The sequence below is a fragment of the Rhynchophorus ferrugineus genome, unplaced genomic scaffold (genome assembly GCF_030347505.1).
Source record: "Rhynchophorus ferrugineus isolate W39M unplaced genomic scaffold, kcgeb_rfMv2 rfM8, whole genome shotgun sequence".
Taxonomy (NCBI): domain Eukaryota; kingdom Metazoa; phylum Arthropoda; class Insecta; order Coleoptera; family Curculionidae; genus Rhynchophorus; species Rhynchophorus ferrugineus.
The window spans coordinates 20,528,514-20,554,676 of record NW_027472587.1 but is presented as its reverse complement, the minus strand read 5'-3'; the positions used below and the strand labels follow the sequence as shown (position 1 = coordinate 20,554,676).

General features: G+C 29.8%; 1 non-coding gene across 1 annotated transcript; it reads right to left on the bottom strand.

Annotated features, from left to right (window-relative positions):
* Positions 1 to 1,488: 1,488 nt before the first annotated feature.
* Positions 1,489 to 1,592, bottom strand: LOC143201823 (U6 spliceosomal RNA). The gene has a single exon (XR_013007030.1). It is a non-coding gene; the product is annotated as a U6 spliceosomal RNA (small nuclear RNA).
* Positions 1,593 to 26,163: the final 24,571 nt, after the last annotated feature.

Sequence of the window (26,163 nt, the reverse complement as noted above, 5' to 3'; positions counted from 1 at the left end):
TTTAAATTTGTAATATCTCCGAAAATATTTGTTTAATTTACATGCTGCAAGGAACCATATTGATCTATATTAATTGCACACTGTATTTAAGGTACTTAATTCGATAAGGATTAATGCTGTATTGCTTAAAATAGCTTCGTAAATAAGCCATTTCCTCACGTAAAAAGTAAACAATAAAAATGGTTAATGTGGGTTATCCCTAAAAGATAAACATATACCTTCGCGGACTTTTTTGTAGACCTTTTTATGGTGTACAATACTGTAGTACATTAATTTGATCTAACTCGTAGGGTTAGACAGCGTTTTTGCTAATTGCTAAATAAGCCTAAAAAAATAGGTTAATTTACGACATCACGTTAGAAACCTCTAAAATTAGCAATGTTGCCTTAGTATATTATGCATGTATTATACATATAAACCTTCCTCTTGAATCACTCTATCTATTGAAAAAAACCGCATCAAAATCCGTTGCGTAGTTTTAAAGATTTAAGCGCACATAGGGATATAGGGACAGAAAAGGCGACTTTGTTTTATACTATGTAGTGATATATATGAATAAGATGAAGATAGATTTTATTTTTCCGATTTTACAATACAGTGGTCCAATTGGATTAAAGGGTCCAACCCTTTAATCTCAATCGATGTATAATACGTTCAAAATATTAATGTTTCCGATTTTATAGCACAATCTTCAAATGAAAAGAGTGTAGTAAGAAAAATAATATCGAAACTGTCCAACTTGATATATTAATATACTTCTATTGAAACAAAATGTTCCATCGACCAAATAAAATGTTTCATGGATAAATCTAGTGTTCCAAATGAGTAAAGTTTTTATTAAACGCTCTTAATTCAAAATTGAATGTTTCTGGATTCACGTTATCATGAGTATGTTTAGATAGTCAGGATTCTGCACCCACTAAAACGAGTTTCTCCATCTTTGTCAATGTATCCTTAGTATAGGCACTAAATAACACAGTTTTTTTTTCTAGTTTATCAGAAACCTGTGTATTTAAGGATGATGCTTTTTATGGGAAATTTATCGTTTGAATTTATGAGAAATATAAGTAAATTTGGTTGAAAGATTGTACAGATAAAAATCGCAATTAACTCTTGGATAACACCAGAACGGGAGACATACTCAAAAGAATCAAACCATTTGATCTTGTGTAGTATAGTATAGTGAGGTGCCTTTAAGAGAACAATAGCAGTGTTAATACATAAACATAAATACACCATAGACTGAAATAGGGCCTCCTAGATATATACTTAGATTTAAAGACAAATTGTAAGTTATTCGGCATCGACTAGTAACAACGTAAGAAGCTCATTGAAACGGAGGCGATAACTAATCGTTTGTCTTGCACATATTGTACTGAGATTAGGGCTCTGTACATGGCAAACAGTTCAGCCGTCAATACACTCGATGAAACGGAAAGCCTGAAGTGTCCTTCCGACATCACATATGTAAATGCTGTCCCCAGTAGTAAAAATGTGGAACGCTTCACGATTTTGCATGTCATCTTTGCGCAAAGGCCTTGCTAATCTTCTTCGAATCGTTCCAATTTTAGAGTACCAACAATGTAATAAAGAAATTATAAAGAATATTAAAGAAAATATTGTAATAAAGATGTAATAAAGAACTGATTACTTTCAGTAAAAAATTCGCCTCCATTCACTAGACTTTGTCCCATCCATTTATCACCCATCATAGTCATATGTGCTCAGCAAGCATCACTTGTAGAATGTAATCGCTACTAATGAACAACATTTCTATTGTAACACAACAAAAACAGCGACAATTTATACAAGAACCTTACGAAATCGTATCTATATGATTATGGACATTAAAGCTAAACGATCCTGGATGATAGCTCGATCGGAAACGGCGGTAGCGAAAGGAGGAAGAAGACGAGGAGGAGCCCTCGAATCGACAGCGTGGCAGTCGTCGGGTTCGGTGATTGGGGGCAGGGAAAAATTGCACGATAATCTTCGGCGTATTCGTTCTAATTGAGTTAAAAAATGTTGATTAAACTGGGCCGAACCGACAGGCCCGAATCACCAACAGGTAGCAATCAGGACGGATTAGTTTAACTACTGGTTAATTACAGAGTGCTGGCACAGAGGGCGTTGCTGTACCGCCGTGCGTAACCGTTTTCTACGTGTGTCAAATTCGTCATTAAGATTGTCTTTCCATGTTTGTTATTACGTTTATATTTTCTGCAGGAATTCCACAATTTCGAAGCAGTGAAAGGCTAGTTACTGAAATATTATTTGAAATGGTTTCATTCAAAGATTTCGTGAAGTTTAACGTTATTATACATCATGAAAAATATATTAGCGAATGCCCAATTGTGTTCGTTATTGTTTTAATTAATATACAAATATTTATTAATTCGTCTAACAATCCATGTTTATGATTATGACATAAAAGTAAATAAACGTCTTACATAGTCTATTCAAAGTTTTTTGTATATATGTCATCAAAATGTTTAACGTATTGCCTAAATTCGTTTCAGAATAAAACAATATGTTCCTTCTCATTTTGTTCTAGTTAAAAAGAGACACAATCCTGTCTGATTAGTTCGATTGCGTAAACGAATGAGCCTGTCAAAATCGTCCAGTTGTCAGACGTACGCAAAATTCTTGAAAACAATAGTTATAAGAGGTTATAACCCTAACCTATAAACTATTGTGGCTGTATCATTAACTGTAGTTTTTAGATGTACTATTGTGTTAAAATAAATTATATTTGATAACTTACTTTGTTGATTTATACTTTGTTGACTATTACAACTTAAGAAAAATTATATTTAATTAAATGCCATTTAAAAAGGGTTAGTAAGTATTAGTTCAGTAGATAGTTAGCATGTATTTTAATATACATATACTTGTTATGGTAATTAATATTATAACACTAACACAGAATGAATTATCATTTCTAATATTGTCTTTTTTCTCTACCATCATTTATATGATGTAGTTACATTTTATTTAATAAAAGATCAGTAGTACTTTCATTCCCCATTTGAACATTTTATAAATGTTGGTGCTGTACAGGTTTTACCTGCATTGCTAAGTAACAAATCGATATGACATGATAATCTAGAATGTTTGAAAAATGAGAAGAGCGTAACTACTAGTCATTTTGGAGTAACCTACAATTTGTCTTTATGATCAGTCATCTCAGCCCTATCTCAGTCTCTGGTGAAATAATGTTTATACATGTCACTGTTATATTTTTTATTATATGCACCTCACTACACAACACTACACAAGATCAGATGGTTTGATTCTTTTGAGCCTGTGTCCTATTCTGGTAATATCGAAAAGCTGCAATATTTCAATATTCTCATGAGAATGGAGTCTTTCCTCATTCCCCCTTGCAATTCTCTCGATTTCTTAACTGACTGTGGGTATCTGAAGGTCTCGATGTAGATAATCAGTCCTACAGTATTTGGGTGTACCCACAATACCTCTCAGGACTTTGTTCTGAAAAATTTGTATTTTATTTATGTTACTCTTTGCAGAACATCCCCATAATTGAACTCCGTATGTCCATATAGGTTTCAATATTTGCTTATATAATAGCAATTTATTATGTACTGATAATTGTGATTTTCTTCCAATTAGCCAGTACATTTTCCTATATTTCAATATTAAAATAACGGTTTAGTGAATTGTGAGTTGATACAAAATGAATACTAACAAGTTAGCAGAGAGAAAAGTTGTTTTCTCGTTAACTACCTATCGAAAATTAAATCAACATCAATCAGATCATTAAAATACGAGACAAATCACAATATATAGGCGGCGCAATCCCCCTAAAGACCCCACAAGAGCTTCACGGCACTTCGAAAAACTATCAAAGCGTTTAATAGCTCGGGCTAGAGGGGGGTGTTGTTATCGGACTGCGCCTACCTCCTCCCCCCTCGCCACTTCGGTGCAGTCGCCCGACCGATAGATATCTAAATTGGAGAGTAATTGTAGGACGGTGGTTAAAAGGGCTTGAAATTGTCCGGAGTCGCGGACCCTTTTTCTCTTTGACGGTGGTGTAATTAACCGTAGAATGAATATATAAACTTCGCAGGGTCTGACGGGGGGAGGAGAGAGCGAACATCCCCCGGTTCCGACTGGTGGTAATGATGTTTGAGTTTCGCGAACGATGAGTGGATGGACTTTGTTCTTGTTGTCAATGTTGCAGTTATTATTTACGTCGAATAATTCCAGTAAAAGTTTTGCGTTCGGTTTGTTTCGGTGGTATGCTTCTAACGCTGTCGGAGACAATAGCGAAGAAGCCAAACGAAAATTACAATAGGCAAGTGACAATATATAACACAGCGGCTGCAAAGTCCCCGGTGTAACAAAGAAAACGCGTCAAAATTGGTTTTATTCATCAACGTAATTTCCATCAAGAGCCACAGAATCGTTACAGCGCCGCTCTAACATATCAATACAACTTTTGTAGAACTATTGACCTTTTACCTCAAAATAAGCCTGCCACCAGATGCTGCCCACTCAGATGACGATCGTTTTTCATCTAGTGTCACAGATCGACGCAAAAATTCCGGTTTGTCAGAATCGTCAACATATTCTTGTTTCCGGCCAACAGCGAGCAAACGCGACACCCACTTTGAACAGACCTTTCTCATAGTCAAACGCTCATGTAATATAAAACCAACACGTCCTTTTGACATCGTTACGATATTAGCTGGCTCATGCAACTTCATTTTTCGATCATTCAAAACTATTTTGAGGATTTTATTAATGTTTTCTGGTGTTACTAGCTCATTTGGACGTCCACTGCGTTCTGCATCATCGATGTCTCTACAACCACGATTAAAGTCAGCAAATCAACGCTTTATTGTTGTTTCTGATTGAGCGGAGGCCTTATAACACCTCTCAAGTTATTGCTACGCTTGAACGGTATTTTATACCATCAAGAAGTAGTGTAAAATTAAAAACGAAATTGTTTTTGATCCATTGTTTTGAAAATAACAAAAGTACAGTCACCCTTAGCACAATAACTCACAGACTTACTGGGATTCCACTAACCCGAAAAGGTAGAAACTGTAAATAGCGTTATCATGGACTATGCCCAAAGACATAGAGGCTGCACTAGCACATTAAAGATAGTAAACCCATTGATCTAATTCAGTGATGTCACGTGTGCATATTAAAAACAGTGACATAGATGTTTAGTTCAAAATGTCTATCGTAGTACTTTGCAATTGTAAACTGCAGCAAACTGGGATAAAAACAAATAGCTTATGGGTCTTCAATTGCTAGATTGCTATAATAAAAAAAAAACGTTTGTACACCAAATACATTCCAATAACAGTCGTTAAAAGTCCCAAGAAATCAAGTTAACCGAGATACGAAAGCAAAAGGGCGTCGCCGTTGATGAATCGAAAAATTTCACGCAACGTTAGCGGGCAATTTGTCGAAGGACCCCCGTAACCAATTCCGTGTGGTGATTTATTAAATATTAAAGTTTCTATAATGACGAGCGAGCACCGACGTTCTGATCCATTTTCTTACGAACTGCGGCCTATGATTTAATGGGCCCCATTAATAATACGCTCCAATGTTCTACCTGGGCCCCGTTCTAATTTACTCGAGTTTGGTAAAGACCGCGAGCTCGGCTCGGCGAGGGCGTAGTGGTATTCCGTAGTTGTCGTAGCGTTTTTAGATATATCACATATGGTTTAGACGACGTAACTAGTTAAAATAACTTTAAGAAACGCAAGCTGCTTAAATCTGCATAAAATATATATTCTTAATTATATTCTATTCATTCATATTCTATTTATATTATATACATCTGTTTGGATTCACGCAACTTTCTAAAAATTGTTTTGGATCTATCAATTCATTGGCATATTTTCAAATGTTATAATTAATTTAGAAATGTGTTTTAACCACATTATATTAATCATAAAGATGCCGAAAGAGGTGCTGAGATTAGTTTTAACGAACACCAAGCACTTCAGGAAAAATCGCGATTTTTGTCCATTTTCGGACTTTTTCTTATAACTTTGTATCAAACAAAGATATACGAATTAAAATTGCAACAAATATGTAAAATTGTATGCCGAATAAGGTGATGACGTTAGTTTTAACCAACACCAAGCAGTTTTAGAAATATGAGCCTTTTGAATTTTTAATCAAAAATCGTTTGACCTCTATTTTTGTTATTATATCAAGAACAGTTAACTTTACATGAAAAGTAATGCCTGTATCGTTTTTCTCGTTATAATATTGATCAAATGTGGAAGTTCCAGTCCATATGGAGACATGACATTTTTTGACAAATTTTCCATATATATACTCAGGAAAAATCGCGATTTTTGTCCATTTTCGGACTTTCTCTTATAACTTTGTATCAAACAAAGATATACGAATTAAAATTGCAAGACATATGTAAAATTGTATGCCGAATAAGTTGGTGACATTAGTTTTAACACCCACCAAGCAGTTTTAAAAATATGAGCCTTTTGAATTTTTAATCAAAAATCGTTTGACCTCTATTTCTGTTAATATATCAAAAACAGTTAACTTTACATGAAAACTAATGCCTGTATCGTTTTTCTCGTTATAATATTCATCCAATGTGGAAGTTCCAGTCCATTTGGAGACATGACATTTTTTGACAAATTTTCCATATATATACTCAGGAAAAATCGCGATTTTTGTCCATTTTCGGACTTTCTCTTATAACTTTTTATCAAACAAAGATATACGAATTAAAATTGCAAGACATATGTAAAATTGTATGCCGAATAAGTTGGTGACATTAGTTTTAACACCCACCAAGCAGTTTTAAAAATATGAGCCTTTTGAATTTTTAATCAAAAATCGTTTGACCTCTATTTTTGTTATTATATCAAAAACAGTTAACTTTACATGAAAACTAATGCCTGTATCGTTTTTCTCGTTATAATATTGATCAAATGTGGAAGTTCCAGTCCATTTGGAGACATGACATTTTTTGACAAATTTTCCATATATATACTCAGGAAAAATCGCGATTTTTGTCCATTTTCGGACTTTCTCTTATAACTTTTTATCAAACAAAGATATACGAATTAAAATTGCAAGACATATGTAAAATTGTATGCCGAATAAGGTGGCGACATTAGTTTTAACGAACACCAAGCAGTTTTAAAAATATGAGCCTTTTGAATTTTTAATCAAAAATCGTTTGACCTCTATTTTTGTTATTATATCAAAAACAGTTAACTTTACATGAAAGCTAATGCCTGTATCGTTTTTCTCGTTATAATATTGATCAAATGTGGAAGTTCCAGTCCATTTGGAGACTTGACATTTTTTGACAATTTTTCCATATATATACTCAGGAAAAATCGCAATTTTTGTCCATTTTCGGACTTTTTCTTATAACTTTGTATCAAACAAAGATATACGAATTAAAATTGCAAGACATATGTAAAATTGTATGCCGAATAAGTTGGTGACATTAGTTTTAACGACCACCAAGCAGTTTTAAAAATATGAGCCTTTTGAATTTTTAATCAAAAATCGTTTGACCTCTATTTTTGTTATTATATCAAAAACAGTTAACTTTACATGAAAACTAATGCCTGTATCGTTTTTCTCGTTATAATATTGATCAAATGTGGAAGTTCCAGTCCATTTGGAGACTTGACATTTTTTGACAATTTTTCCATATATATACTCAGGAAAAATCGCGATTTTTGTCCATTTTCGGACTTTTTCTTATAACTTTGTATCAAACAAAGATATACGATTTAAAATTGCAAGAAATATGTAAAATTGTATGCCGAATAAGGTGGTGACATTAGTTTTAACGAACACCAAGCAGTTTTAAAAATATGAGCCTTTTGAATTTTTAATCAAAAATCGTTTGACCTCTATTTTTGTTATTATATCAAAAACAGTTAACTTTACATGAAAACTAATGCCTGTATCGTTTTTCTCGTTATAATATTGATCAAATGTGGAAGTTCCAGTCCATTTGGAGACATGACATTTTTTGACAAATTTTCCATATATATACTCAGGAAAAATCGCGATTTTTGTCCATTTTCGGACTTTCTCTTATAACTTTTTATCAAACAAAGATATACGAATTAAAATTGCAAGACATATGTAAAATTGTATGCCGAATAAGGTGGCGACATTAGTTTTAACGAACACCAAGCAGTTTTAAAAATATGAGCCTTTTGAATTTTTAATCAAAAATCGTTTGACCTCTATTTTTGTTATTATATCAAAAACAGTTAACTTTACATGAAAACTAATGCCTGTATCGTTTTTCTCGTTATAATATTGATCAAATGTGGAAGTTCCAGTCCATTTGGAGACATGACATTTTTTGACAAATTTTCCATATATATACTCAGGAAAAATCGCGATTTTTGTCCATTTTCGAACTTTTTCTTATAACTTTGTTTCAAACAAAGATATACGAATTAAAATTGCAACAAATATGTAAAATTGTATGCCGAATAAGGTGGTGACATTAATTTTAACGAATACCAAGCAGTTTTAAAAATATGAGCCTTTTGAATTTTTAATCAAAAATCGTTTGACCTCTATTTTTGTTATTATATCAAAAACAGTGAACTTTACATGAAAACTAATGCCTGTATCGTTTTTCTCGTTATAATATTGATCAAATGTGGAAGTTCCAGTCCATTTGGAGACATGACATTTTTTGACAATTTTTCCATATATATACTCAGGAAAAATCCCGATTTTTGTCCAATTTCGGACTTTTTCTTTTAACTTTGTATCAAACAAAGATATACGAATTAAAATTGCAAGAAATATGTAAAATTGTATGCCGAATAAGGTGGTGACATTAGTTTTAACGAACACCAAGCAGTTTTAAAAATATGAGCCTTTTGAATTTTTAATCAAAAATCGTTTGACCTCTATTTCTGTTATTATATCAAAAACAGTTAACTTTACGTGAAAACTAATGCCTGTATCGTTTTTTCTCGTTATAATATAGATCAAATGTGGAAGTTCCAGTCCATTTGGAGACATGACATTTTTTGACAATTTTTCCATATTATCAGGAAAAATCGCGATTTTTGTCCATTTTCGAACTTTTTCTTATAACTTTGTTTCAAACAAAGATATACGAATTAAAATTGCAACAAATATGTAAAATTGTATGCCGAATAAGGTGGTGACATTAATTTTAACGAACACCAAGCGGTTTTAAAAATATGAGCCTTTTGAATTTTTAATCAAAAATCGTTTGACCTCTATTTCTGTTATTATATCAAAAACAGTTAACTTTATATGAAAACTAATGCCTGTATCGTTTTTTCTCGTTATAATATAGATCAAAAGTGGAAGTTCCAGTCCATTTGGAGACATGACATTTTTTGACAATTTTTCCATATATATACTCAGGAAAAATCGCGATTTTTGTCCATTTTCGAACTTTTTCTTATAACTTTGTTTCAAACAAAGATATACGAATTAAAATTGCAACAAATATGTAAAATTGTATGCCGAATAAGGTGGTGACATTAATTTTAACGAATACCAAACAGTTTTAAAAATATGAGCCTTTTGAATTTTTAATCAAAAATCGTTTGACCTCTATTTCTGTTAATATATCAAAAACAGTTAACTTTACATGAAAACTAATGCCTGTATCGTTTTTCTCGTTATAATATTGATCAAATGTGGAAGTTCCAGTCCATTTGGAGACATGACATTTTTGGACAATTTTTCCATATATATACTCAGGAAAAATCGCAATTTTTCTCCATTTTCGGACTTTTTCTTTTAACTTTGTATCAAACAAAGATATACGAATTAAAATTGCAAGAAATATGTAAAATTGTATGCCGAATAAGGTGGTGACATTAGTTTTAACGAATACCAAGCAGTTTTAGAAATATGAGCCTTTTGAATTTTTAATCAAAAATCGTTTGACCTCTATTTTTGTTATTATAGCAAAAACAGTTAACTTTACATGAAAACTAATGCCTGTATCATTTTTCTCGTTATAATATTGATCAAATGTGGAAGTTCCAGTCCATTTGGAGACATGACATTTTTGGACAATTTTTCCATATATATACTCAGGAAAAATCGCGATTTTTGTCCATTTTCGGACTTTTTCTTTTAACTTTGTATCAAACAAAGATATACGAATTAAAATTGCAAGAAATATGTAAAATTGTATGCCGAATAAGGTGGTGACATTAGTTTTAACGAATACCAAGCAGTTTTAGAAATATGAGCCTTTTGAATTTTTAATCAAAAATCGTTTGACCTCTATTTTTGTTATTATAGCAAAAACAGTTAACTTTACATGAAAACTAATGCCTGTATCGATTTTTTCGTTATAATATAGATCAAATGTGGAAGTTCCAGTCCATTTGGAGACATGACATTTTTTGACAATTTTTCCATATATATACTCAGGAAAAATCGCAATTTTTGTCCATTTTCGGACTTTTTCTTTTAACTTTGTATCAAACAAGGATATACGAATTAAAATTGCAAGAAATATGTAAAATTGTATGCCGAATAAGGTGGTGACATTAGTTTTAACGAATACCAAGCAGTTTTAGAAATATGAGCCTTTTGAATTTTTAATCAAAAATCGTTTGACCTCTATTTTTGTTATTATAGCAAAAACAGTTAACTTTACATGAAAACTAATGCCTGTATCGTTTTTCTCGTTATAATATTGATCAAATGTGGAAGTTCCAGTCCATTTGGAGACATGACATTTTTGGACAATTTTTCCATATATATACTCAGGAAAAATCGCAATTTTTGTCCATTTTCGGACTTTTTCTTTTAACTTTGTTTCAAACAAAGATATACGAATTAAAATTGCAACAAATATGTAAAATTGTATGCCGAATAAGGTGGTGACATTAATTTTAACGAATACCAAGCAGTTTTAAAAATATGAGCCTTTTGAATTTTTAATCAAAAATCGTTTGACCTCTATTTTTGTTATTATAGCAAAAACAGTTAACTTTACATGAAAACTAATGCCTGTATCGTTTTTCTCGTTATAATATTGATCAAATGTGGAAGTTCCAGTCCATTTGGAGACATGACATTTTTGGACAATTTTTCCATATATATACTCAGGAAAAATCGCAATTTTTGTCCATTTTCGGACTTTTTCTTTTAACTTTGTTTCAAACAAAGATATACGAATTAAAATTGCAACAAATATGTAAAATTGTATGCCGAATAAGGTGGTGACATTAATTTTAACGAATACCAAGCAGTTTTAAAAATATGAGCCTTTTGAATTTTTAATGAAAAATCGTTTGACCTCTATTTTTGTTATTATAGCAAAAACAGTTAACTTTACATGAAAACTAATGCCTGTATCGTTTTTCTCGTTATAATATTGATCAAATGTGGAAGTTCCAGTCCATTTGGAGACATGACATTTTTGGACAATTTTTCCATATATATACTCAGGAAAAATCGCAATTTTTCTCCATTTTCGGACTTTTTCTTTTAACTTTGTATCAAACAAAGATATACGAATTAAAATTGCAAGAAATATGTAAAATTGTATGCCGAATAAGGTGGTGACATTAGTTTTAACGAATACCAAGCAGTTTTAGAAATATGAGCCTTTTGAATTTTTAATCAAAAATCGTTTGACCTCTATTTTTGTTATTATAGCAAAAACAGTTAACTTTACATGAAAACTAATGCCTGTATCGTTTTTCTCGTTATAATATTGATCAAATGTGGAAGTTCCAGTCCATTTGGAGACATGACATTTTTTGACAATTTTTCCATATATATACTCAGGAAAAATCGCGATTTTTGTCCATTTTCGAACTTTTTCTTATAACTTTGTTTCAAACAAAGATATACGAATTAAAATTGCAACAAATATGTAAAATTGTATGCCGAATAAGGTGGTGACATTAATTTTAACGAATACCAAGCAGTTTTAAAAATATGAGCCTTTTGAATTTTTAATCAAAAATCGTTTGACCTCTATTTTTGTTATTATAGCAAAAACAGTTAACTTTACATGAAAACTAATGCCTGTATCGTTTTTCTCGTTATAATATTGATCAAATGTGGAAGTTCCAGTCCATTTGGAGACATGACATTTTTTGACAATTTTTCCATATATATACTCAGGAAAAATCGCGATTTTTGTCCATTTTCGAACTTTTTCTTATAACTTTTTATCAAACAAAGATATACGAATTAAAATTGCAAGAAATATGTAAAATTGTATGCCGAATAAAGTGGTGACATTAGTTTTAACGAACACCAAGCAGTTTTAAAAATATGAGCCTTTTGAATTTTTAATCAAAAATCGTTTGACCTCTATTTCTATTATTATATCAAAAACAGTTAACTTTACATGAAAACTAATGCCTGTATCGTTTTTCTCGTTATAATATTGATCAAATGTGGAAGTTCCAGTCCATTTGGAGACATGACATTTTTTGACAATTTTTCCATATATATACTCAGGAAAAATCGCGATTTTTGTCCATTTTCGAACTTTTTCTTATAACTTTTTATCAAACAAAGATATACGAATTAAAATTGCAAGAAATATGTAAAATTGTATGCCGAATAAAGTGGTGACATTAGTTTTAACGAACACCAAGCAGTTTTAAAAATATGAGCCTTTTGAATTTTTAATCAAAAATCGTTTGACCTCTATTTCTGTTATTATATCAAAAACAGTTAACTTTACGTGAAAACTAATGCCTGTATCGTTTTTTCTCGTTATAATATAGATCAAATGTGGAAGTTCCAGTCCATTTGGAGACATGACATTTTTTGACAATTTTTCCATATATATACTCAGGAAAAATCGCGATTTTTGTCCATTTTCGAACTTTTTCTTATAACTTTTTATCAAACAAAGATATACGAATTAAAATTGCAAGAAATATGTAAAATTGTATGCCGAATAAAGTGGTGACATTAGTTTTAACGAACACCAAGCAGTTTTAAAAATATGAGCCTTTTGAATTTTTAATCAAAAATCGTTTGACCTCTATTTCTGTTATTATATCAAAAACAGTTAACTTTATATGAAAACTAATGCCTGTATCGTTTTTTCTCGTTATAATATAGATCAAAAGTGGAAGTTCCAGTCCATTTGGAGACATGACATTTTTTGACAATTTTTCCATATATATACTCAGGAAAAATCGCGATTTTTGTCCATTTTCGAACTTTTTCTTATAACTTTGTTTCAAACAAAGATATACGAATTAAAATTGCAACAAATATGTAAAATTGTATGCCGAATAAGGTGGTGACATTAATTTTAACGAATACCAAGCAGTTTTAAAAATATGAGCCTTTTGAATTTTTAATCAAAAATCGTTTGACCTCTATTTCTGTTAATATATCAAAAACAGTTAACTTTACATGAAAACTAATGCCTGTATCGTTTTTCTCGTTATAATATTGATCAAATGTGGAAGTTCCAGTCCATTTGGAGACATGACATTTTTGGACAATTTTTCCATATATATACTCAGGAAAAATCGCAATTTTTCTCCATTTTCGGACTTTTTCTTTTAACTTTGTATCAAACAAAGATATACGAATTAAAATTGCAAGAAATATGTAAAATTGTATGCCGAATAAGGTGGTGACATTAGTTTTAACGAATACCAAGCAGTTTTAGAAATATGAGCCTTTTGAATTTTTAATCAAAAATCGTTTGACCTCTATTTTTGTTATTATAGCAAAAACAGTTAACTTTACATGAAAACTAATGCCTGTATCGTTTTTCTCGTTATAATATTGATCAAATGTGGAAGTTCCAGTCCATTTGGAGACATGACATTTTTGGACAATTTTTCCATATATATACTCAGGAAAAATCGCAATTTTTGTCCATTTTCGGACTTTTTCTTTTAACTTTGTATCAAACAAAGATATACGAATTAAAATTGCAAGAAATATGTAAAATTGTATGCCGAATAAGGTGGTGACATTAGTTTTAACGAATACCAAGCAGTTTTAGAAATATGAGCCTTTTGAATTTTTAATCAAAAATCGTTTGACCTCTATTTTTGTTATTATAGCAAAAACAGTTAACTTTACATGAAAACTAATGCCTGTATCGATTTTTTCGTTATAATATAGATCAAATGTGGAAGTTCCAGTCCATTTGGAGACATGACATTTTTTGACAATTTTTCCATATATATACTCAGGAAAAATCGCAATTTTTGTCCATTTTCGGACTTTTTCTTTTAACTTTGTATCAAACAAAGATATACGAATTAAAATTGCAAGAAATATGTAAAATTGTATGCCGAATAAGGTGGTGACATTAGTTTTAACGAATACCAAGCAGTTTTAGAAATATGAGCCTTTTGAATTTTTAATCAAAAATCGTTTGACCTCTATTTTTGTTATTATAGCAAAAACAGTTAACTTTACATGAAAACTAATGCCTGTATCGTTTTTCTCGTTATAATATTGATCAAATGTGGAAGTTCCAGTCCATTTGGAGACATGACATTTTTGGACAATTTTTCCATATATATACTCAGGAAAAATCGCAATTTTTGTCCATTTTCGGACTTTTTCTTTTAACTTTGTATCAAACAAAGATATACGAATTAAAATTGCAAGAAATATGTAAAATTGTATGCCGAATAAGGTGGTGACATTAGTTTTAACGAATACCAAGCAGTTTTAGAAATATGAGCCTTTTGAATTTTTAATCAAAAATCGTTTGACCTCTATTTTTGTTATTATAGCAAAAACAGTTAACTTTACATGAAAACTAATGCCTGTATCGTTTTTCTCGTTATAATATTGATCAAATGTGGAAGTTCCAGTCCATTTGGAGACATGACATTTTTGGACAATTTTTCCATATATATACTCAGGAAAAATCGCAATTTTTGTCCATTTTCGGACTTTTTCTTTTAACTTTGTTTCAAACAAAGATATACGAATTAAAATTGCAACAAATATGTAAAATTGTATGCCGAATAAGGTGGTGACATTAATTTTAACGAATACCAAGCAGTTTTAAAAATATGAGCCTTTTGAATTTTTAATCAAAAATCGTTTGACCTCTATTTTTGTTATTATAGCAAAAACAGTTAACTTTACATGAAAACTAATGCCTGTATCGTTTTTCTCGTTATAATATTGATCAAATGTGGAAGTTCCAGTCCATTTGGAGACATGACATTTTTGGACAATTTTTCCATATATATACTCAGGAAAAATCGCAATTTTTGTCCATTTTCGGACTTTTTCTTTTAACTTTGTTTCAAACAAAGATATACGAATTAAAATTGCAACAAATATGTAAAATTGTATGCCGAATAAGGTGGTGACATTAATTTTAACGAATACCAAGCAGTTTTAAAAATATGAGCCTTTTGAATTTTTAATGAAAAATCGTTTGACCTCTATTTTTGTTATTATAGCAAAAACAGTTAACTTTACATGAAAACTAATGCCTGTATCGTTTTTCTCGTTATAATATTGATCAAATGTGGAAGTTCCAGTCCATTTGGAGACATGACATTTTTGGACAATTTTTCCATATATATACTCAGGAAAAATCGCAATTTTTCTCCATTTTCGGACTTTTTCTTTTAACTTTGTATCAAACAAAGATATACGAATTAAAATTGCAAGAAATATGTAAAATTGTATGCCGAATAAGGTGGTGACATTAGTTTTAACGAATACCAAGCAGTTTTAGAAATATGAGCCTTTTGAATTTTTAATCAAAAATCGTTTGACCTCTATTTTTGTTATTATAGCAAAAACAGTTAACTTTACATGAAAACTAATGCCTGTATCGTTTTTCTCGTTATAATATTGATCAAATGTGGAAGTTCCAGTCCATTTGGAGACTTGACATTTTTTGACAATTTTTCCATATATATACTCAGGAAAAATCGCAATTTTTGTCCATTTTCGGACTTTTTCTTTTAACTTTGTATCTAACAAAGATATACGAATTAAAATTGCAAGAAATATGTAAAATTGTATGCCGAATAAGGTGGTGACATTAGTTTTAACGAATACCAAGCAGTTTTAGAAATATGAGCCTTTTGAATTTTTAATCAAAAATCGTTTGACCTCTATTTTTGTTATTATATCAAAAACAGTTAACTTTACATGAAAACTAATGCCTGTATCGTTTTTCTCGTTATAATATTGATCAAATGTGGAAGTTCCAGTCCATTTGGAGACTTGACATTTTTTGACAATTTTTCCATATATATACTCAGGAAAAATCGCGATTTTTGTCCATTTTCGGACTTTTTCTTATAACTTTGTATCAAACAAAGATATACGAATTAAAATTGCAGCAAATATGTAAAATTGTATGCCGAATAAGGTGGTGACATTAGTTTTAACGAACACCAAGCAGTTTTAAAAATAAGAGCCTTTTGAATTTTTAATCAAAAATCGTTTGACCTCTATTTTTGTTATTATATCAAAAACAGTTAACTTTACATGAAAACTAATGCCTGTATCGTTTTTCTCGTTATAATATTGATCAAATGTGGAAGTTCCAGTCCATTTGGAGACATGACATTTTTTGACAAATTTTCCATATATATACTCAGGAAAAATCGCGATTTTTGTCCATTTTCGGACTTTCTCTTATAACTTTTTATCAAACAAAGATATACGAATTAAAATTGCAAGACATATGTAAAATTGTATGCCGAATAAGGTGGCGACATTAGTTTTAACGAACACCAAGCAGTTTTAAAAATATGAGCCTTTTGAATTTTTAATCAAAAATCGTTTGACCTCTATTTTTGTTATTATATCAAAAACAGTTAACTTTACATGAAAACTAATGCCTGTATCGTTTTTCTCGTTATAATATTGATCAAATGTGGAAGTTCCAGTCCATTTGGAGACATGACATTTTTTGACAAATTTTCCATATATATACTCAGGAAAAATCGCGATTTTTGTCCATTTTCGAACTTTTTCTTATAACTTTGTTTCAAACAAAGATATACGAATTAAAATTGCAACAAATATGTAAAATTGTATGCCGAATAAGGTGGTGACATTAATTTTAACGAATACCAAGCAGTTTTAAAAATATGAGCCTTTTGAATTTTTAATCAAAAATCGTTTGACCTCTATTTTTGTTATTATATCAAAAACAGTGAACTTTACATGAAAACTAATGCCTGTATCGTTTTTCTCGTTATAATATTGATCAAATGTGGAAGTTCCAGTCCATTTGGAGACATGACATTTTTTGACAATTTTTCCATATATATACTCAGGAAAAATCGCGATTTTTGTCCATTTTCGAACTTTTTCTTATAACTTTTTATCAAACAAAGATATACGAATTAAAATTGCAAGAAATATGTAAAATTGTATGCCGAATAAGGTGGTGACATTAGTTTTAACGAACACCAAGCAGTTTTAAAAATATGAGCCTTTTGAATTTTTAATCAAAAATCGTTTGACCTCTATTTCTGTTATTATATCAAAAACAGTTAACTTTACGTGAAAACTAATGCCTGTATCGTTTTTTCTCGTTATAATATAGATCAAATGTGGAAGTTCCAGTCCATTTGGAGACATGACATTTTTTGACAATTTTTCCATATTATCAGGAAAAATCGCGATTTTTGTCCATTTTCGAACTTTTTCTTATAACTTTGTTTCAAACAAAGATATACGAATTAAAATTGCAACAAATATGTAAAATTGTATGCCGAATAAGGTGGTGACATTAATTTTAACGAACACCAAGCGGTTTTAAAAATATGAGCCTTTTGAATTTTTAATCAAAAATCGTTTGACCTCTATTTCTGTTATTATATCAAAAACAGTTAACTTTATATGAAAACTAATGCCTGTATCGTTTTTTCTCGTTATAATATAGATCAAATGTGGAAGTTCCAGTCCATTTGGAGACATGACATTTTTTGACAATTTTTCCATATATATACTCAGGAAAAATCGCGATTTTTGTCCATTTTCGAACTTTTTCTTATAACTTTGTTTCAAACAAAGATATACGAATTAAAATTGCAACAAATATGTAAAATTGTATGCCGAATAAGGTGGTGACATTAATTTTAACGAATACCAAGCAGTTTTAAAAATATGAGCCTTTTGAATTTTTAATCAAAAATCGTTTGACCTCTATTTCTGTTAATATATCAAAAACAGTTAACTTTACATGAAAACTAATGCCTGTATCGTTTTTCTCGTTATAATATTGATCAAATGTGGAAGTTCCAGTCCATTTGGAGACATGACATTTTTGGACAATTTTTCCATATATATACTCAGGAAAAATCGCAATTTTTCTCCATTTTCGGACTTTTTCTTTTAACTTTGTATCAAACAAAGATATACGAATTAAAATTGCAAGAAATATGTAAAATTGTATGCCGAATAAGGTGGTGACATTAGTTTTAACGAATACCAAGCAGTTTTAGAAATATGAGCCTTTTGAATTTTTAATCAAAAATCGTTTGACCTCTATTTTTGTTATTATAGCAAAAACAGTTAACTTTACATGAAAACTAATGCCTGTATCATTTTTCTCGTTATAATATTGATCAAATGTGGAAGTTCCAGTCCATTTGGAGACATGACATTTTTGGACAATTTTTCCATATATATACTCAGGAAAAATCGCAATTTTTGTCCATTTTCGGACTTTTTCTTTTAACTTTGTATCAAACAAAGATATACGAATTAAAATTGCAAGAAATATGTAAAATTGTATGCCGAATAAGGTGGTGACATTAGTTTTAACGAATACCAAGCAGTTTTAGAAATATGAGCCTTTTGAATTTTTAATCAAAAATCGTTTGACCTCTATTTTTGTTATTATAGCAAAAACAGTTAACTTTACATGAAAACTAATGCCTGTATCGATTTTTTCGTTATAATATAGATCAAATGTGGAAGTTCCAGTCCATTTGGAGACATGACATTTTTTGACAATTTTTCCATATATATACTCAGGAAAAATCGCAATTTTTGTCCATTTTCGGACTTTTTCTTTTAACTTTGTATCAAACAAGGATATACGAATTAAAATTGCAAGAAATATGTAAAATTGTATGCCGAATAAGGTGGTGACATTAGTTTTAACGAATACCAAGCAGTTTTAGAAATATGAGCCTTTTGAATTTTTAATCAAAAATCGTTTGACCTCTATTTTTGTTATTATAGCAAAAACAGTTAACTTTACATGAAAACTAATGCCTGTATCGTTTTTCTCGTTATAATATTGATCAAATGTGGAAGTTCCAGTCCATTTGGAGACATGACATTTTTGGACAATTTTTCCATATATATACTCAGGAAAAATCGCAATTTTTGTCCATTTTCGGACTTTTTCTTTTAACTTTGTTTCAAACAAAGATATACGAATTAAAATTGCAACAAATATGTAAAATTGTATGCCGAATAAGGTGGTGACATTAATTTTAACGAATACCAAGCAGTTTTAAAAATATGAGCCTTTTGAATTTTTAATCAAAAATCGTTTGACCTCTATTTTTGTTATTATAGCAAAAACAGTTAACTTTACATGAAAACTAATGCCTGTATCGTTTTTCTCGTTATAATATTGATCAAATGTGGAAGTTCCAGTCCATTTGGAGACATGACATTTTTGGACAATTTTTCCATATATATACTCAGGAAAAATCGCAATTTTTGTCCATTTTCGGACTTTTTCTTTTAACTTTGTTTCAAACAAAGATATACGAATTAAAATTGCAACAAATATGTAAAATTGTATGCCGAATAAGGTGGTGACATTAATTTTAACGAATACCAAGCAGTTTTAAAAATATGAGCCTTTTGAATTTTTAATGAAAAATCGTTTGACCTCTATTTTTGTTATTATAGCAAAAACAGTTAACTTTACATGAAAACTAATGCCTGTATCGTTTTTCTCGTTATAATATTGATCAAATGTGGAAGTTCCAGTCCATTTGGAGACATGACATTTTTGGACAATTTTTCCATATATATACTCAGGAAAAATCGCAATTTTTCTCCATTTTCGGACTTTTTCTTTTAACTTTGTATCAAACAAAGATATACGAATTAAAATTGCAAGAAATATGTAAAATTGTATGCCGAATAAGTTGGTGACATTAGTTTTAACGAATACCAAGCAGTTTTAGAAATATGAGCCTTTTGAATTTTTAATCAAAAATCGTTTGACCTCTATTTTTGTTATTATAGCAAAAACAGTTAACTTTACATGAAAACTAATGCCTGTATCGTTTTTCTCGTTATAATATTGATCAAATGTGGAAGTTCCAGTCCATTTGGAGACATGACATTTTTTGACAATTTTTCCATATATATACTCAGGAAAAATCGCGATTTTTGTCCATTTTCGAACTTTTTCTTATAACTTTGTTTCAAACAAAGATATACGAATTAAAATTGCAACAAATATGTAAAATTGTATGCCGAATAAGGTGGTGACATTAATTTTAACGAATACCAAGCAGTTTTAAAAATATGAGCCTTTTGAATTTTTAATCAAAAATCGTTTGACCTCTATTTTTGTTATTATAGCAAAAACAGTTAACTTTACATGAAAACTAATGCCTGTATCGTTTTTCTCGTTATAATATTGATCAAATGTGGAAGTTCCAGTCCATTTGGAGACATGACATTTTTTGACAATTTTTCCATATATATACTCAGGAAAAATCGCGATTTTTGTCCATTTTCGAACTTTTTCTTATAACTTTTTATCAAACAAAGATATACGAATTAAAATTGCAAGAAATATGTAAAATTGTATGCCGAATAAAGTGGTGACATTAGTTTTAACGAACACCAAGCAGTTTTAAAAATATGAGCCTTTTGAATTTTTAATCAAAAATCGTTTGACCTCTATTTCTATTATTATATCAAAAACAGTTAACTTTACATGAAAACTAATGCCTGTATCGTTTTTCTCGTTATAATATTGATCAAATGTGGAAGTTCCAGTCCATTTGGAGACATGACATTTTTTGACAATTTTTCCATATATATACTCAGGAAAAATCGCGATTTTTGTCCATTTTCGAACTTTTTCTTATAACTTTTTATCAAACAAAGATATACGAATTAAAATTGCAAGAAATATGTAAAATTGTATGCCGAATAAAGTGGTGACATTAGTTTTAACGAACACCAAGCAGTTTTAAAAATATGAGCCTTTTGAATTTTTAATCAAAAATCGTTTGACCTCTATTTCTGTTATTATATCAAAAACAGTTAACTTTACGTGAAAACTAATGCCTGTATCGTTTTTTCTCGTTATAATATAGATCAAATGTGGAAGTTCCAGTCCATTTGGAGACATGACATTTTTTGACAATTTTTCCATATATATACTCAGGAAAAATCGCGATTTTTGTCCATTTTCGAACTTTTTCTTATAACTTTTTATCAAACAAAGATATACGAATTAAAATTGCAAGAAATATGTAAAATTGTATGCCGAATAAAGTGGTGACATTAGTTTTAACGAACACCAAGCAGTTTTAAAAATATGAGCCTTTTGAATTTTTAATCAAAAATCGTTTGACCTCTATTTCTGTTATTATATCAAAAACAGTTAACTTTATATGAAAACTAATGCCTGTATCGTTTTTTCTCGTTATAATATAGATCAAAAGTGGAAGTTCCAGTCCATTTGGAGACATGACATTTTTTGACAATTTTTCCATATATATACTCAGGAAAAATCGCGATTTTTGTCCATTTTCGAACTTTTTCTTATAACTTTGTTTCAAACAAAGATATACGAATTAAAATTGCAACAAATATGTAAAATTGTATGCCGAATAAGGTGGTGACATTAATTTTAACGAATACCAAGCAGTTTTAAAAATATGAGCCTTTTGAATTTTTAATCAAAAATCGTTTGACCTCTATTTCTGTTAATATATCAAAAACAGTTAACTTTACATGAAAACTAATGCCTGTATCGTTTTTCTCGTTATAATATTGATCAAATGTGGAAGTTCCAGTCCATTTGGAGACATGACATTTTTGGACAATTTTTCCATATATATACTCAGGAAAAATCGCAATTTTTCTCCATTTTCGGACTTTTTCTTTTAACTTTGTATCAAACAAAGATATACGAATTAAAATTGCAAGAAATATGTAAAATTGTATGCCGAATAAGGTGGTGACATTAGTTTTAACGAATACCAAGCAGTTTTAGAAATATGAGCCTTTTGAATTTTTAATCAAAAATCGTTTGACCTCTATTTTTGTTATTATAGCAAAAACAGTTAACTTTACATGAAAACTAATGCCTGTATCGTTTTTCTCGTTATAATATTGATCAAATGTGGAAGTTCCAGTCCATTTGGAGACATGACATTTTTGGACAATTTTTCCATATATATACTCAGGAAAAATCGCAATTTTTGTCCATTTTCGGACTTTTTCTTTTAACTTTGTATCAAACAAAGATATACGAATTAAAATTGCAAGAAATATGTAAAATTGTATGCCGAATAAGGTGGTGACATTAGTTTTAACGAATACCAAGCAGTTTTAGAAATATGAGCCTTTTGAATTTTTAATCAAAAATCGTTTGACCTCTATTTTTGTTATTATAGCAAAAACAGTTAACTTTACATGAAAACTAATGCCTGTATCGATTTTTTCGTTATAATATAGATCAAATGTGGAAGTTCCAGTCCATTTGGAGACATGACATTTTTTGACAATTTTTCCATATATATACTCAGGAAAAATCGCAATTTTTGTCCATTTTCGGACTTTTTCTTTTAACTTTGTATCAAACAAAGATATACGAATTAAAATTGCAAGAAATATGTAAAATTGTATGCCGAATAAGGTGGTGACATTAGTTTTAACGAATACCAAGCAGTTTTAGAAATATGAGCCTTTTGAATTTTTAATCAAAAATCGTTTGACCTCTATTTTTGTTATTATAGCAAAAACAGTTAACTTTACATGAAAACTAATGCCTGTATCGTTTTTCTCGTTATAATATTGATCAAATGTGGAAGTTCCAGTCCATTTGGAGACATGACATTTTTGGACAATTTTTCCATATATATACTCAGGAAAAATCGCAATTTTTGTCCATTTTCGGACTTTTTCTTTTAACTTTGTATCAAACAAAGATATACGAATTAAAATTGCAAGAAATATGTAAAATTGTATGCCGAATAAGGTGGTGACATTAGTTTTAACGAATACCAAGCAGTTTTAGAAATATGAGCCTTTTGAATTTTTAATCAAAAATCGTTTGACCTCTATTTTTGTTATTATAGCAAAAACAGTTAACTTTACATGAAAACTAATGCCTGTATCGTTTTTCTCGTTATAATATTGATCAAATGTGGAAGTTCCAGTCCATTTGGAGACATGACATTTTTGGACAATTTTTCCATATATATACTCAGGAAAAATCGCAATTTTTGTCCATTTTCGGACTTTTTCTTTTAACTTTGTTTCAAACAAAGATATACGAATTAAAATTGCAACAAATATGTAAAATTGTATGCCGAATAAGGTGGTGACATTAATTTTAACGAATACCAAGCAGTTTTAAAAATATGAGCCTTTTGAATTTTTAATCAAAAATCGTTTGACCTCTATTTTTGTTATTATAGCAAAAACAGTTAACTTTACATGAAAACTAATGCCTGTATCGTTTTTCTCGTTATAATATTGATCAAATGTGGAAGTTCCAGTCCATTTGGAGACATGACATTTTTGGACAATTTTTCCATATATATACTCAGGAAAAATCGCAATTTTTGTCCATTTTCGGACTTTTTCTTTTAACTTTGTTTCAAACAAAGATATACGAATTAAAATTGCAACAAATATGTAAAATTGTATGCCGAATAAGGTGGTGACATTAATTTTAACGAATACCAAGCAGTTTTAAAAATATGAGCCTTTTGAATTTTTAATGAAAAATCGTTTGACCTCTATTTTTGTTATTATAGCAAAAACAGTTAACTTTACATGAAAACTAATGCCTGTATCGTTTTTCTCGTTATAATATTGATCAAATGTGGAAGTTCCAGTCCATTTGGAGACATGACATTTTTGGACAATTTTTCCATATATATACTCAGGAAAAATCGCAATTTTTCTCCATTTTCGGACTTTTTCTTTTAACTTTGTATCAAACAAAGATATACGAATTAAAATTGCAAGAAATATGTAAAATTGTATGCCGAATAAGGTGGTGACATTAGTTTTAACGAATACCAAGCAGTTTTAGAAATATGAGCCTTTTGAATTTTTAATCAAAAATCGTTTGACCTCTATTTTTGTTATTATAGCAAAAACAGTTAACTTTACATGAAAACTAATGCCTGTATCGTTTTTCTCGTTATAATATTGATCAAATGTGGAAGTTCCAGTCCATTTGGAGACATGACATTTTTTGACAATTTTTCCATATATATACTCAGGAAAAATCGCGATTTTTGTCCATTTTCGAACTTTTTCTTATAACTTTGTTTCAAACAAAGATATACGAATTAAAATTGCAACAAATATGTAAAATTGTATGCCGAATAAGGTGGTGACATTAATTTTAACGAATACCAAGCAGTTTTAAAAATATGAGCCTTTTGAATTTTTAATCAAAAATCGTTTGACCTCTATTTTTGTTATTATAGCAAAAACAGTTAACTTTACATGAAAACTAATGCCTGTATCGTTTTTCTCGTTATAATATTGATCAAATGTGGAAGTTCCAGTCCATTTGGAGACATGACATTTTTTGACAATTTTTCCATATATATACTCAGGAAAAATCGCGATTTTTGTCCATTTTCGAACTTTTTCTTATAACTTTGTTTCAAACAAAGATATACGAATTAAAATTGCAAGAAATATGTAAAATTGTATGCCGAATAAGGTGGTGACATTAGTTTTAACGAATACCAAGCAGTTTTAGAAATATGAGCCTTTTGAATTTTTAATCAAAAATCGTTTGACCTCTATTTTTGTTATTATAGCAAAAACAGTTAACTTTACATGAAAACTAATGCCTGTATCGTTTTTCTCGTTATAATATTGATCAAATGTGGAAGTTCCAGTCCATTTGGAGACATGACATTTTTGGACAATTTTTCCATATATATACTCAGGAAAAATCGCAATTTTTGTCCATTTTCGGACTTTTTCTTTTAACTTTGTATCAAACAAAGATATACGAATTAAAATTGCAAGAAATATGTAAAATTGTATGCCGAATAAGGTGGTGACATTAGTTTTAACGAATACCAAGCAGTTTTAGAAATATGAGCCTTTTGAATTTTTAATCAAAAATCGTTTGACCTCTATTTTTGTTATTATAGCAAAAACAGTTAACTTTACATGAAAACTAATGCCTGTATCGTTTTTCTCGTTATAATATTGATCAAATGTGGAAGTTCCAGTCCATTTGGAGACATGACATTTTTGGACAATTTTTCCATATATATACTCAGGAAAAATCGCAATTTTTGTCCATTTTCGGACTTTTTCTTTTAACTTTGTTTCAAACAAAGATATACGAATTAAAATTGCAACAAATATGTAAAATTGTATGCCGAATAAGGTGATGACATTAATTTTAACGAATACCAAGCAGTTTTAAAAATATGAGCCTTTTGAATTTTTAATCAAAAATCGTTTGACCTCTATTTTTGTTATTATAGCAAAAACAGTTAACTTTACATGAAAACTAATGCCTGTATCGTTTTTCTCGTTATAATATTGATCAAATGTGGAAGTTCCAGTCCATTTGGAGACATGACATTTTTGGACAATTTTTCCATATATATACTCAGGAAAAATCGCAATTTTTGTCCATTTTCGGACTTTTTCTTTTAACTTTGTTTCAAACAAAGATATACGAATTAAAATTGCAAGAAATATGTAAAATTGTATGCCGAATAAGGTGGTGACATTAGTTTTAACGAATACCAAGCAGTTTTAGAAATATGAGCCTTTTGAATTTTTAATCAAAAATCGTTTGACCTCTATTTTTGTTATTATATCAAAAACAGTTAACTTTACATGAAAACTAATGCCTGTATCGTTTTTCTCGTTATAATATTGATCAAATGTGGAAGTTCCAGACCATTTGGAGACATGACATTTTTGGACAATTTTTCCATATAT